This window comes from Rhodamnia argentea, chromosome 10 (assembly GCF_020921035.1).
Source record: "Rhodamnia argentea isolate NSW1041297 chromosome 10, ASM2092103v1, whole genome shotgun sequence".
Classification (NCBI taxonomy): Eukaryota; Viridiplantae; Streptophyta; class Magnoliopsida; order Myrtales; family Myrtaceae; genus Rhodamnia; species Rhodamnia argentea.
The window spans coordinates 1417904-1432058 of record NC_063159.1 but is presented as its reverse complement, the minus strand read 5'-3'; positions in this window follow the sequence as shown (position 1 = coordinate 1432058).

Here is a 14155-nt window from a genome sequence, read left to right as displayed (position 1 = left end):
CATCAACCATCAGAGTCTTAAGTACATGTTCTCTCAAAAGGAGCTAAACATGAGGCAGAGCCGTTGGATGGAGCTTCTTAAGGATTATGACTATGAGATTTTATACCATTCGGGTAAGACTAACAAGGTCGCGGATGCTTTGAGTCGAAAGTCAATGATTGCCTAGATGATGGTTCAAGAATGGCTTCTTTTGGAGGAAGTGCAAGATTGAGATTTTAAGTTGGAAGTAAGCTATTTATCAAGGTTCATGGCTACATTGAGGATTGAGTCGGAAGTGCGAGCAAAAGTTAAGGCTTTGCAATCGACGGACCCCAAAGATCCTACAAGTCGACTCAGCCAAAAGGAAAGCCGACTTCCAAGTAGCCGAGGATGGAATGCTAAGGTTTCGAGGATATTTGTGCGTGCCTACGGATAAAGGTCTTAAGGAGGAAATCCTGTCGGGAGCACATTGCAGCAACTATAGTATTCATCTAGGCAGCACGAAGATGTACTAGAATTTGAAGCAGTATTATTGGTGGAATAGCATGAAGTCGGATATAGCCAAGCATGTGGCAAAGTGTTTAATGTGCCAGCAAGTCAAGGAGCAACATTGTAAGCTTGGTGGATTGCTTCACCTGCTTGAAATCCCAGAATGAAAGTAAGAGCATATCATGATGGATTCTATGATGGGATTGCCGAGGAGTTAGAGAGGCAATAATCCAATGCGGGTTGTGGTAGATAGATTGACGAAGTCTGCATATTTCATCGCCGTGCAAAAGGATTTCGTTTTGGATAGATATTCTGAGCTATATGTGCAACATATAGTACGTCTTTATGGAGTGCCGGTGACAATCACTTTGGATCATGATCTCAAGTTCACTATCACGTTTTGGAAAAGTTTGCAGACTGCGTTAGGAACGAAGCTGCGGTCCAGTACAGCCTATCATCCGCAGACGGATGGCCGATCCGAAAGGAAGACTCATATCCTCAAGGACATGTTGCGAGCTTGTGTTTTTTTATTTCAAAGGACTTTGGGAGAAACGGCTTCATTTGGTCGAGTTTGACTCCTACAACAGCTATCGGTAGAGTATCAAGATGGCACCGTTTGAAGCGTTGTATGGTAGGGCCTGTAGGACTCTAGTTTATGGGAACGAGGTTGGGTGAAAGAAAGATCACTAGTCCCGAGTTGGTGCAATAGTCATTGGACGCCGTCAAGGTTATTAGGGAAAGACTAAAGACAGTCTAGAGTCGCCATAAAAGTTATGCCGACAAGCGGCATAGGCCATTGGAATTTTAAGTGGGAGATTATATTTTTTCGAAGGTGTCGCCTATGTGAGGGACATCTCGTTTAGGCAAGAAAGGGAAGCTTAGTCCGAGATATGATGGACAGTTTGAGATTTTGGAGCGAATAGGGAACTAGGCTCATTGAAATATGAGGAAATATGAGCATAGCGTTTTCCATGTACCGATATTGGGGAAATATGAGCCTAACCCAGGTTATGTATTGAATTTTGAGGATATTGAAATGGATGAGGGAGTATCATACGTAAAATGTCCAGTGAAAATTGTGGATAGAAAAGAGCAAGTGCTTCCGAATAAGATGATCCCTTTGGTAAAAGTGATTTAGCAACACCATAGAACGGAGGGAGCAACGTGGAAAAGCAAAGAAGTTATGAAGTGTCGGTACCCTTTTCTGTTTGAGGTTTTATAGTGGTGTAATTTCGAGAATGAAATTTCCTTAAAGAGGGGTGAGTTGTGATGTCCCAAAATTTTGATATATGTAAGATAAATGGATTCGATGGATTTTAGCCACAATATTAGATTTTTAAGGATTAAGGGAGAATAATTGGACGTTAATTTATTTGTTTTGTTTGGATATTGGATTATCCTAAGACGTCGGTCAGAGAAAATCAAACCCGAATAGTCGAGCCGTCGTGTCGTAGTACCAAAACCCTTCACGCCCAAGCCCAATCCCGACCGAACCCTAATTATAACATTACCATTATGCCTCCAATCGTTTGTGCCAAATGACTAACCAACCCTTATTTACCAAATTACCAAAATGCCCCTAGATATTATTGTTGATGGCTAGTGATTTCACCTAAAGGGGGGTGAATAGGTGATAAAGTGTGATTTTATGATTTTATTGTGGAATTTAGGTCACACAGCGTAAAACAGAGATCTCGGATGATCAAGCAATTCGGTTGATGCGGGATATATAATAAGATCGATGCGTGCTGTTCGTATGCAATTTAGCTATCACAAAATATTCAGAATGATCGGAGTAAGAGATAAGAAAAACTGGACAGAGGGATTATAGTAGTTTGGCTTTGGTTAAGCCTATGTCCACTTCTTCGGTCGACAACCGATCGGCTGGATTCCACTAGTAAGCTGCTCAGAGGTTACAAATTAGTGATCTCCTTGACATGCAGGAATTCACACCTAACGCTCAACACTCGTGTGTACACCTCCTCATAATTACAATGGATGGATCAAGAAGTGTGTTTAAAATGGAGTACACTCTATCTAGGAATTATGAACACTTTTCTCTCTTTACGCCGATCTCTATTTCCTTTCACTTTCGAGATGTCTTTTATACTCTTCCACCTTCAATCTAGCCGTTGCAAGGCATCCAAAAAAGATCTCTCCAAATTTACCCTTTTAGACGAGATGTTTGCCAAAAGAAGATCTCTTAATTGTTGGGGATCGCCAAAGGAAAGTCTTCTCCGCTTGGATCAAATCACTCATACAATTATGATCTCGAGTTTCCATAGATGGTTTCTTCAATTTGGAAAGTCCTTGTTTGTCTTCTTGGTTCCACATCCTTGATTGATCTCTATCACCGAGAATCTTCAAGAATGATCCAGCTTGATGGCGTCCGTTGATATGCATCAATTTAGCTCAATTTGTATTCCTCTTGAAGTTCTGATTATTGCTCGTGAAGTACTTCTCTCGCAGTTTGAGCGTCATTCCAACGTCCGAGCTATCCCTACCGATCGCCCGAGCTCGAACCAGCGTCCGAGACTCTCAGAAACAACATCCGAGCCAAATCCTTTTGCCAAATTCAATCTCGTGCATCTCCACACAAAAGGATGATCTCAAAAACAAGTAAATCACGGCATTATCTCAAAACACAAAAATACTTGGATTGTTTTGTCAACTTCAAAACCAACTAGGGATTTTTCTCAACAATCTCCCTCTTTTTGATGATGACAAAACGATCCACTATAGTAATGAATAATTGAGTTTAGAATGGATGAGCAACTTCAGCAAAGTTACTCTAGTGATAATCTTGCTAAGTAATAATTTTGGTAGTTCGTTCTTTGTGCTTTTAGCAAGATTAAGTTTTGAAAAAGAATGTATTTATATACTATGATGAGCAGTCTCGGAACTTGTGCCATCTCAATCGATGAGTTTATATTCTAAGTGCGTCTGTATATTGAGATGTGCAATAGTTTCAAATATGATGTGAGTATGAAAATTGTAACTCCTCGGAGCATCACATTCCGTCGATGCTCGGAAGCTTGTCCTGTTTAGCCAAAGCTTTCAAACTTATGTAATCTTGAAAGAAAGAAACTTGTTCACCCGCTTAGCTTAGGAGAAGGTATTCCTTCTCAGATGATGTTTCCTCAGATTATGCTTATCTTGAAATCATGTACTTGTTCACTTGCCAGCATATTACAAATTGATTTCACATGAATCATACATCACATATCTTTTGAGTCATATGCCGTACATATCACCGAGTCATATATCATACATATCACATCACAACATCACAAGTTATAACACTTATAACACAATTATGCCCTTATATACCATTCTCCCCCTTTTTGTTATCAGCAAAAGGGAGTGACCTCCGTAGTCAGATATAAATTATAAAGATAAAACATTGCTCCCCCTGAATTTAATGCCTATTCGGATCATCTATGCAAGAAACTCAAAACATGCTAGCATTCAAATGGTGAATCATTCAATCAAGTGAATCGAAAAAGAGAAGATCGGAGTTCAGAGCAAGATTCAGAATACGGATCCAAACATGAAATGTTAAAGAAAAATTTAATATTTTGGTGTTTGGTCCGGATGAGAAGATGGTGGGGCTTGATCTGAAGTGGAGGCTTGGTCTACGGGTAGTTGAACTAGGACAAATTTGGATAGCTGATTTAGCTTGAGATCTAGATTCTTCTTCAGAGTAAGAATTCTGTTGTCTAAGAAGCCCAATTGAGATTCCGAATGATCGTGGACGGTTTTTTGAATATTCGCAACCTCAGCATCTACCTTTGTGCACGGGCCTTCAACTTCTAAGCGCAAAGAGGTCCAAAGGTCCGACCATTTTTGGCCCATCTCTTATTGTCTATGTGCTATCTTCCCGAGAAGGTCCGAGTTCTTGTCTATCTCATCCGTCCGAATACCTACATTTGTTGACTCCCCCTAAGTCCTTGCATGGTGCTCAAATGATGAAGCAGATATGTCTGGGAGACTTGCTATTTCAGCAACATTAGTATATGTTTCTGTTTACTCCCTCTCAGACATTTCTTCTCGTGGAAGTGACCCTTCGATCTCTGTTCTACGTTCCGGAATAGATAACATTTCTTCTCTCGTTGTATCTCCTCCTTCTTCTTTGTTTTGTCTCTCCTTTTCCTGTTGCTCCGGTTGAATGGCAGTCTCATCCTCATATGTTGATCCGACAATCGTTTGGATCAGCTCTTCTAGTTCTATATCATTTGTTGTTGAGTCGTCCGAGATGTGCTCCTTTTCAATTCTATCAAGCAGTACCTTAGCAAGTTTTCTTCTTTTGCTACTAGGTCTAGTTGATTTGTGAGCAATCATCTTGATCCTTCTCTTTCGAGTGGATTCTGAGGATGGTTCTGAAGATTTGTTACGTAAAGCTTCAATAGCAGCCTCCTTTTGAGGAAGATTTATAGGAATCATTTTCTTCTTTCTATCCCTCCAGCTTCCATTCTCAAACCTGTAACCCATCTTTGTGAGCATTATCTCGCCCACACTTCCCCGATGAAGCTCTATGGATCCGAGTTCCAAAGGTACCACTATCCGCAGGTACTCAAAAATTCTGCTTATCGGAGATCCATAGGGCAACCGACCCTTATTCTTCTTCACCGCTCTCCTCATGTGCGAAAAATTTAGGTGAGGTAGAGAGAAGGGTTTTCCATTCAGAATGGCCTAGATAAGCTTTGCTTCATACCTTGAGACATCTATTTTTTAGGAACCCTTTGGTATTAGGCGGTTGATAACTATCTTATGCGGTATAATGGTCCTCGGAGGGAAGTGGTGATGCTCAATGTGTAGCTTGTTGGTCGTCGCGACCCTCCCGGAATTTTTTTGCATGTTTTAAATTCCCGGGATGAATAGGGCTAACGAGCCGATCCTTTTTTATATATAGATGTCCGATCCTTTTTTATATGAGGAAGACCCCGGTTGTCGGCGGGATTTTTTAGGATCGCGGGTCTCTCCCAAGACCCATTACTCGAATCGCGATGTCGGGTAAAATTTATCAAATATCGATATCGACCTTAGTGTGGTCGGGTGGCATGTGCAATTGTGTACATGCAATTGGAGTCGCCACCGATCGGTTTATTGGAAGGTACGATCGGAAAACCTTACCGAGCGATCGGGAGAAACCGTTCGGTTCTGTGAAAACCAGAGATTTTTGGGTCCGGGGACTTGGTTACGCCAAATTTCATATTGACGCCCTTTCGGTTACCGATGTTGGGTGATTTTCTAACCTAAGAGTTCATACAGATGCGATATTGGGTGAGGTAGGCCCTAACGGTTCTAAGTTTTCATGCGGATGGGAATTTTACTATTCTAACAATCACAATCAAGAAAATTAAATGCGCAATCAAATTTAATCACAAGCAATCCAATCAATCAATCATATAGACATGTCTAAAATGGCCCTATCGACCCACAGAAATATCGAATTAGGGTTCCGGGGATGGTTCGGGAAAATTTGGGGCGTAAGGCTCAGAAGGGTAGAACGGTCATTTTTGGGGGTTCGGGACCCAAAAATCACGAAATCGAGATCGGGCAGTTGAATGTGGCCATTTCCCATTTTTTGTGATTTTATGGAATTTTTCTAATTTTTCTAATTTTTTTGAATTTTTTTATTATTTTCTAAAAAATTTGGGAATTTTCCGGATCGACTCAAATCGACCCTCGAAGTCTCAAAATTCTCGATCCAAACTTTATGAGTCCCGAATCGATCTAGAAAATTTTAGAAAATTTTTGTGAAAATCCGGGAATTTTTATGAATTTTCTAAAAATTTTTGTAATTTTTTTGGATTTTTGGAAATTTCTTTTTATTTTTTTTATTTTTTTTTATTTTTTATTTTTTTATTTTTTAATAATATTTCTGGACCGGGTCAACCCGGTCCAACCGCCCTCAGACCACTCGCAACACCAAAAACGACACCATATATGTATATACCTATTTATTTTCTATTTTTTTTAAATCGATTTTCTATTATTGAAAATACTAAAAAAGAACGGACGGTCGAGATTAGATCTGGAATCCATCTCGACCGTCGATTATCTCTTCTACAAAACGACGACACTTCAGCCTATCACCTTAAAACGACGTCGCACCGGGTATTTGAAATGAATGGCTGCGATTTGATCCCAAGGCTCGATCCGAGCCGTTCGCTTCCTCTACACTAAAACGACACCGAATTACCAAAATACATGGACGGCCACGCTTTCCCCTAATTTTAATCCGAACCGTCCATCTCACCTAAGCCAAAACGACGCCGCATACCTTATTATCCTCAACGGCCACGATTGATCCTATAGCTAATCTAGACCGTCCATTCATCAATCGCCCCAAACGGAGACGCATAAGCCTAGGAGAAACGGCACCGTTTTGCATTTTTATTTTCTATCCGATATATCAAATATTCGAGAATACAAAATAAAGATCCAACGGCCCAGAATCGAACTCGGCTAATAATCTGGGCCGTCGGATGAGATCCGACTTAGCTCGTCCGCGCCAACGGCCGAGCCGAGTCGGCGACGAGCTGGACCAACCAGCGCTCGACACGTCAGACTTTGACCACGCCGACCGGCCACGTCATCTTCTTCAACCTCCCGCCTACGACGCAGTGAACAGCCAAAAACGTTCCGGCGAGATCCAACGGCGAGATCTCGCTGGAATGACACCAAACCAACGCCATTACATTCGCCTCTCTTTCTAGATCAACATATCCTAAAAACACAACATTTCATCCATGAAATCATCACTAATCAAGCTCGCACGGTCGAGTAATCGCCTACTTCAATCTCAGCATATAGAACATAACTATCAAATCCAAGCTTCAGGCACACTCAAATCAAGTTAAGAGTACTTACCTCGGACTCCGATCGAGCCCGTAGTGGCCTGAATGGCCTAGTCGAAGTTCGACTAGGCCGCGACCGGTTGTAAGTCGGACTCGAGGTTTTCGAACAAGGTTAATGCAAAACGAAGATATGAACGGAGTTAGTGATGCTCAGAGAACAAAACGCACACAAGAATTGAGATGATTATGCTCACAAAGGCACGATACCATGAACACGCAGAGAGAGAATCGAGAATTGAACTCACCGTTTCTTGAGATCTCGGGTCAATTGGTTGAGTGCGATCGCTTCTCCAAGGTGGTAGGAAGCTTCTGGAAGTGGAACGGCGCTCCGATTTGGCCTGAACCGGCCGGCCGAGCAACTTGCGGTTCAAGCTCGAAGCCCCGACAATGGCGTCGCGCGAGAACTCGCCTCTCTCTCTAACTCACTCTCTCTCTATTCTGTTTGGTTTGGTGAGCACGAATGAGCCCCCCTGTCTCGAATCTTCCTCGAGCTATTTATATTAGGATTTCGAAATTTTGGCGCGTCGGAGAGGAGCTCGCCGACTCACTTCGCACGTGCCTATGTGTGCGAGATGAGTCGGACGGCGTACGGAACAAAATGGGATTCCGTCCAGTCTCGTTTGATACTCCGACAACGCGAATTATGCTCGAATTTTGGCTATTTGTTCGGAAGGTTGACTTTCCGGGCTTTTGAACCTTTAACCGGCCGCCCCGCCCTATTCCGGCGACGATGGTTCTCAAGACCGGTGGCGATCGACGGCCCTTGACCCGGAGGACAAAATGCCCATATCAATCGAACCAATTAAGATCGATTAGCTTGTCAATTTGATCATTAAAATCCAACCAAACACTGTTCATTCGCGCGAGTGTTCCGTGAAGAAGATGACGCTTTGCTGGACCGGTTCGACCGGTCCGACCGGTCTGAACCGGTTCGGATAGTGCAATTTTCATAAATTTCAAAATTAACCACAATTGACTGGGAATTTTTGCAATTAAATCTCAAAATTGGACTTAGGGGCCTGGATATTATCTAGAAATGTGGTTTTGCCCAAAAGTTCTCATCAATTTGCACAAAAGCCCCAAATTTTTCAATTTGCCCAAATTAGGGAAATGTTCGATTGGATGTCAATTTGACCAAATTGGACTATAAGACCCATACCAATCGATTCAGAATGTGTTAAAACCCTTGGGAAAGTCCAATTTTACAGAGAAAGTCCCTAGATCAAAAGTAATTTTGGAAATTAAAACTATAGGGACTAAATTGCAAAACTTTTGGGGATTTTGTGCAATCCGTGCAATTGGCGCAATTGAGGGTACAATTGATCAAATTGAAGTTCAAAGGGACTACAATTGAATGTCTAGACAACAAATGTGCAAAAATTACAAATAAAAAGACTCAATCGGTATTTTTTATGGAAATTCAACCCTAGGCGTTGTGAAGGAACTCCTAAAATTGAACTTAATTTTTTATTTTTTATGAGGTCAATATGAAAGGGGAATTAAAAGAAAAATATTGGACATTTTTCTATATTTTTGTGACCTCGAAAGATATTTTTTATGAATTTTCTAATATTTTTTTCAATTTCCGAAAATATTAAAAAATGTGAAAAATATGAACAATTATTTTTTGTTCCAAATTGGTTCCTTAGGCTTGGCCAAGGCTTCTAATGTTGATTTTTTAATTTTTTAATTTTTTGTGAATTTTTAGTGAATTTTAGAAAATAAAACTAAAGAAAATTGATTAAAAAATCGAGGTGTCAACAGTGCCCATCTTTGAAAGTAATCTCGGTTAGAGGTTGCTTTCAAAGACAAGGTGACACCTGGATCCTTAATCGACTCTGCTGGGGAAAAATCTAAAGAAAATAAGTCTTAACATTCGATTGCCTCACCTTTACCGTTAAAGCTTCGACTCTGTGGGGAATTATTTCAAATTCATGCTCATTTCGTGTGAAAGAGAGATGAGAAGAGAGATACTTACCCGTAGTTCACATGTCCGTAGTCCGAGATTTGTTGATCCGAGGTTGAGAAAATGATTATATGGAATTACCTCCGAATGTTTAGCGCAATTTTATGATGGTCAACGTCATGCAGGTGTCGAACAGTGGTTTGAAAATTTGGAAGGAAGGTTCACCCTTGTAACAAAGGGGTTTCACCTATTCAAAATGGGTTTGACTATCCACTAGGAATTCATTATTTAAAAAGCAGATCGGCTTTCATCTAGGAAGCTATTCACCGTCCGAAAGGGGGGTTCACCCTTGTAACAAAGGGGTTTTACCTATTTAAAAGAGATTGGCTATCCTCTATGCAGGGACTCACCATCTAAAACGCAGATCGGCTTTCATCTAGGAAGCTACTCACCGTTTGGAAGGGAGGTTCACCCTTGTAACCAAGGGGTTTCACCTATTTAAAATGAGATTGGCTATCCTCTATGTAGGAACTCACCATCTAAAACGCAGATCGGCTTTCATCTAGGAAGCTACTCACCGTCCGGAAGGGTGCCATATGAGGACCTAGGTTTACTAGTGTACCTACTGAAGCTCAAACCCTATTTCAAATTTTCTAAAAAGCAGATCGGCTTTCATCTAGGAAGCTACTCACCGTCCGAAAGGGTGTCATCTGAGGACCTAGGTTTACTAGTGTACCTACTGAAGCTCAAACCCTATTTCAAATTTTCTAAAATGCAGATCGGCTTTCATCTAGGAAGCTATTCACCGTCCGGAAGGGTGCCATCCGAGGACCTAGGTTTACTAGTGTACCTACGTAAGCTCAAACCCTATTTCAAATTTTCTAAAAAGCAGATCGGCTTTCATCTAGGAAGCTACTCACCGTCCGAAAGGGTGCCATCCGAGGACCTAGGTTTACTAGTATACCTACGAAAACTCAAACCCTATTTCAAATTTTCAAATTGGGGATCCGAGGACACCGGGACGCCGGAAGACCTGTAGAAAATCCAAGTTAATCAAATCTTTAAAAAGTAACTTTTCCGAGGATTTGGGATTACCAGGGAACCCGTAGAAAGTTCAATCAAACATCATTAGAATGACAATTTTAAGTTATGGGGAGAAATTTAAGAATTCCAAGCAAATTTTCAAAGTGTATTTGCGAGGGAAAGGTGTCCAATCACAAGTTCAAATTTCACTAAGGATGGATTTTGAATGACACATCCCGAGTGTTCTACAAAAAGGTTGTTTTAAAAGTTTTTCAAAAGGATTTTCCTTTATCCAAGAGGGCTTCTCACCGTTTTAGGAAGGCTTTTCTTGAAATTCAAATCTGCTTACGGGAAACCTAACCTCGAGGTTTCGGGATCATTCGAGATGCATACAATTTGACAAATCGGAGAAGGCATTTTAAAAGGGACCGTAATTCGAGCCATGTCAAGGGCTTATCAAAGGATGTTCATTTTAGGGTTTAGAAATGAATTTTGATCAAAAAATTACTTCTTCGGGTCTACAAGTCAAGGACCACGAAGACATGATAAGACAGGATTGTACTTACCTCTTTAAGTGGTAGCTTCTCGTATGATTTCTTGCATCAACCCGAAACACCTCTTAGATTAGAAAAGTTTTGGTGACGGGTTGTATCTTGGCTTAAGGTGGGCTCTTTAAGAACGGCCATATTTTCAAAGAAGGGTGAACTTTGGTGATCACCTTGACATTTTTCCCAGCATTCATTTGCTTTTTGCAATAGATTCATGATCATTCTTTCTTCAATTGATTTTGAGGATTTTCCTCTTTTCATCTTGATGATTTTTCTTCAGGATTTACCCCTTTTCGGGGTGCTCTTTTCATGGGCTTTGGCCTTGCTTTTACCAGGCACTTTGCTTTTTCTAGCCCTTTTATTTCTTGTCATTTTTTGCATTGACTAGCTCTTTTGGGACCGGTATCAAGAATTCTTCCGATCATGCTTTTGATTCATTGCTGGTTATTCCTTTGTTTGCCCTAGCGTGGGGAGGTGATCACCAACAAGGGTTTAGAAATGAATATTTAATGGCTCAAATTGGCTTTTTCAAAGGGTAAGTGTTTAGGGATATAGAAATGAAGTACTTTTCTTCACTTTGAGGTGTTCCAAGTCTCCGCCAGAAATCACCCGAAGCTATCACAAAAAGATTGATGCAAGTTAGCACAATAAAGTCTTACCCGATCTTTTCTCCAAGGAATCATCCAATGAACCTCCAAATATGCCCCGATGTGGGGTGGTTCTTGACAGGGTTATGTTCAGAAAATTCTCCTTTTTGGCTCAGATTGGTTATCAAGGGATATAAATGTGTATGGATAATTTTGAAATGGAAATGCATTTCATCATTTCAATCCATGTAATCACCGCGAATGATCCCTACATCCCGAGGTTAAGCTCTTTCGCTCTATCACTCTCACTCATCACTCAAATGTATCGGGAACGTGTTTAAGGACAATGCTTGCCTCTTTTCATTTGAAGGATCATTCTTTTGAAAAACTTTCAAAACATGCCCTTTTATAGAAACTCAGGGCATTCCATCAAAATTCATCATTTGCAAGAATTTTCATCAAAAAGGGTATTCAAAAGACGTTTCCGAAATTTGAAAGGAATGTCTCTTTGAAAGGGCCTTGTGGCTTTATAAATCCAAGTTTTTCAATTTCAAGCACGACGGTGTATGAAAATACTTTGTAAAGGAGGAGAACCTCAAACCTGTCTTCTTCAAATATTGACTTTTGTCCCCCGTAAAAACAAAAGGAAACAATCGGTTCAAGATATTCAAAATTTTAAATTCCGAAGCGATTTCTTCTCATCTCCTTCGGATGTTGACTCCCGTTTCTTGTAAAAACAAAAGGAAACGATCAATTAAAGATGTTCAAAATTTCAAATCCCGAAGCGACTTTCTCCCGTCTACTTCGGACGTTGACTCCCATTTCCTGTAAAAACAAAAGGAATCAATTAGTTCAAAGATGTTCAAAATTTTAAATTCCAAAGGTGACTTCCCTGTTTGATCCATTGCTCAGTAGGATTCCTCGCGACTCCCAGTCCACCTACAAAATACAGATATATGCAAATGTATGTATGCAGATGTCATGCGAATGCAAAATTCTATGTGACTCAAATCTGCTCATCAATTGCTCTGAAGCTCAATTTTATTTCAAGGGTAATATCTCTTCACAACGTCGGCATTTCTTGGACTTGCCAATTCTTCCCCATCCATGTTTACAAGTATAAGAGCTCCCCGAGATAAGACCTTTTGAATCACGTAGGGGCCTTCATAATTCGGCATGAATTTGCCTCCTGGATGTTGGGCATTTGGGAGCATTTTCTTCATAACTAGCATTCCTGTTTCAAAATTTCTAGGCTTGACCTTCTTATTAAAAGCTCTAGCCACTTTCTTCTGGTAGCTTTGACCATGGCGGATGGCATTCAATCGTTTTTCATCAATCAAATTCAATTGTTCATGTCTCTGCCGGTTCCACTCATCCTCTGTGAGCTCAACTTGAGACAGAATCCTTAAAGAGGGGATTTCCACCTCTCTTGGTAGGACCACTTCCATACCGTATACCAAAGAGTAGGGAGTTGCCCCGGTTGAAGTACGAATCGAAGTTCGATAGGCCATGAGGGCGTATGGTAATCTCTCATGCTAGTCTCGATATTTCTCAGCGGTTTTGGCCAATATCTTCTTGATGTTCTTGTTTGCCGCTTCCACAGCTCCATTAATTTGTGGGCGGTAAGGTGAAGAATTAATGTGTCGTATCTTAAATTGTTCCAATAAGTGATCGACTACCTTGTTGTTCGGATTGGAGCCATTATCCGTAATGATGGCTCTTGGAACCCCATATCTTGAAATGATATCTCGCTTGATGAATTTAGCCACGCTGTTCGCGATGACATTGGCATATGAGCTAGCTTCAATCCATTTGGTGAAATAATCAATAGCCACCAGAATAAAACGATGTCCGTTGGAGGCCTTTGGGTTGATAGGGCCAATCATATCAATTCCCCACATAGAAAATGGCTAGGGTTATGACATTTGATGTAACTCGGTTGGCGGCGCATTTATCCTATCGCCGTATACCCGACATTAATGACGGGATCTAACATGTTGGTTGCAATCCGACTCGATAGTCATCCAAGAATACCCGAGTCTCATGATCTTCTTAGCGAGGAGGTGACCATTCATATGCGGTCCGCACTCCCCTTCATGAATCTCTTTCATAATGAGATTTGCTTCTTTTGAGTTTACGCACCTCAATAGGACTAAGTCAAAGGACCTCTTGTATAAAATCAGTCCACCGAGGAATAATTTAGATGCCATCTTACTTATGTATTTCTTATCTTCCGGTTGACTGTCCTGCGGGAATTCTCCCTTCAGTAGGTAATTCTTGATGTCATGATACCACGGTTCTTCATCGGGTTCTTCTTCAACGACCATGCAATACGTAGGTTGCTCAAGGATGTCAATCCTTAACGGCTCTATCTCGAGGCCATCTTGCACTTGTAACATGGCCGATAATGTGGCTAGAGCATCGGCAAAATGATTTTGAGTCCTTGGTAGATATTCGAAAGTGATCTCTTCAAAATGTTGGATCAACTCTTCAAGATACTTATAATAAGGGATAAGCTTGGGATCCTTTGTCTTCCACTCCCCTTGAGTTTGTAAAATGATCGGCATAGAATCTCCATATACCAACAGCTTCTTTACTTTTAATGAGATAGCCAATTGTAGTCCCAAGATGCAGGCTTCATATTCAGAAATGTTGTTGGTGCGGGGAATACCAACTTGGCCGAGACTGGATAATGTTGATCTTCGGGGGATATTAAGATCGCCCCGGCACCTGATCCAAGAAGGTTCACTGCGCCGTCAA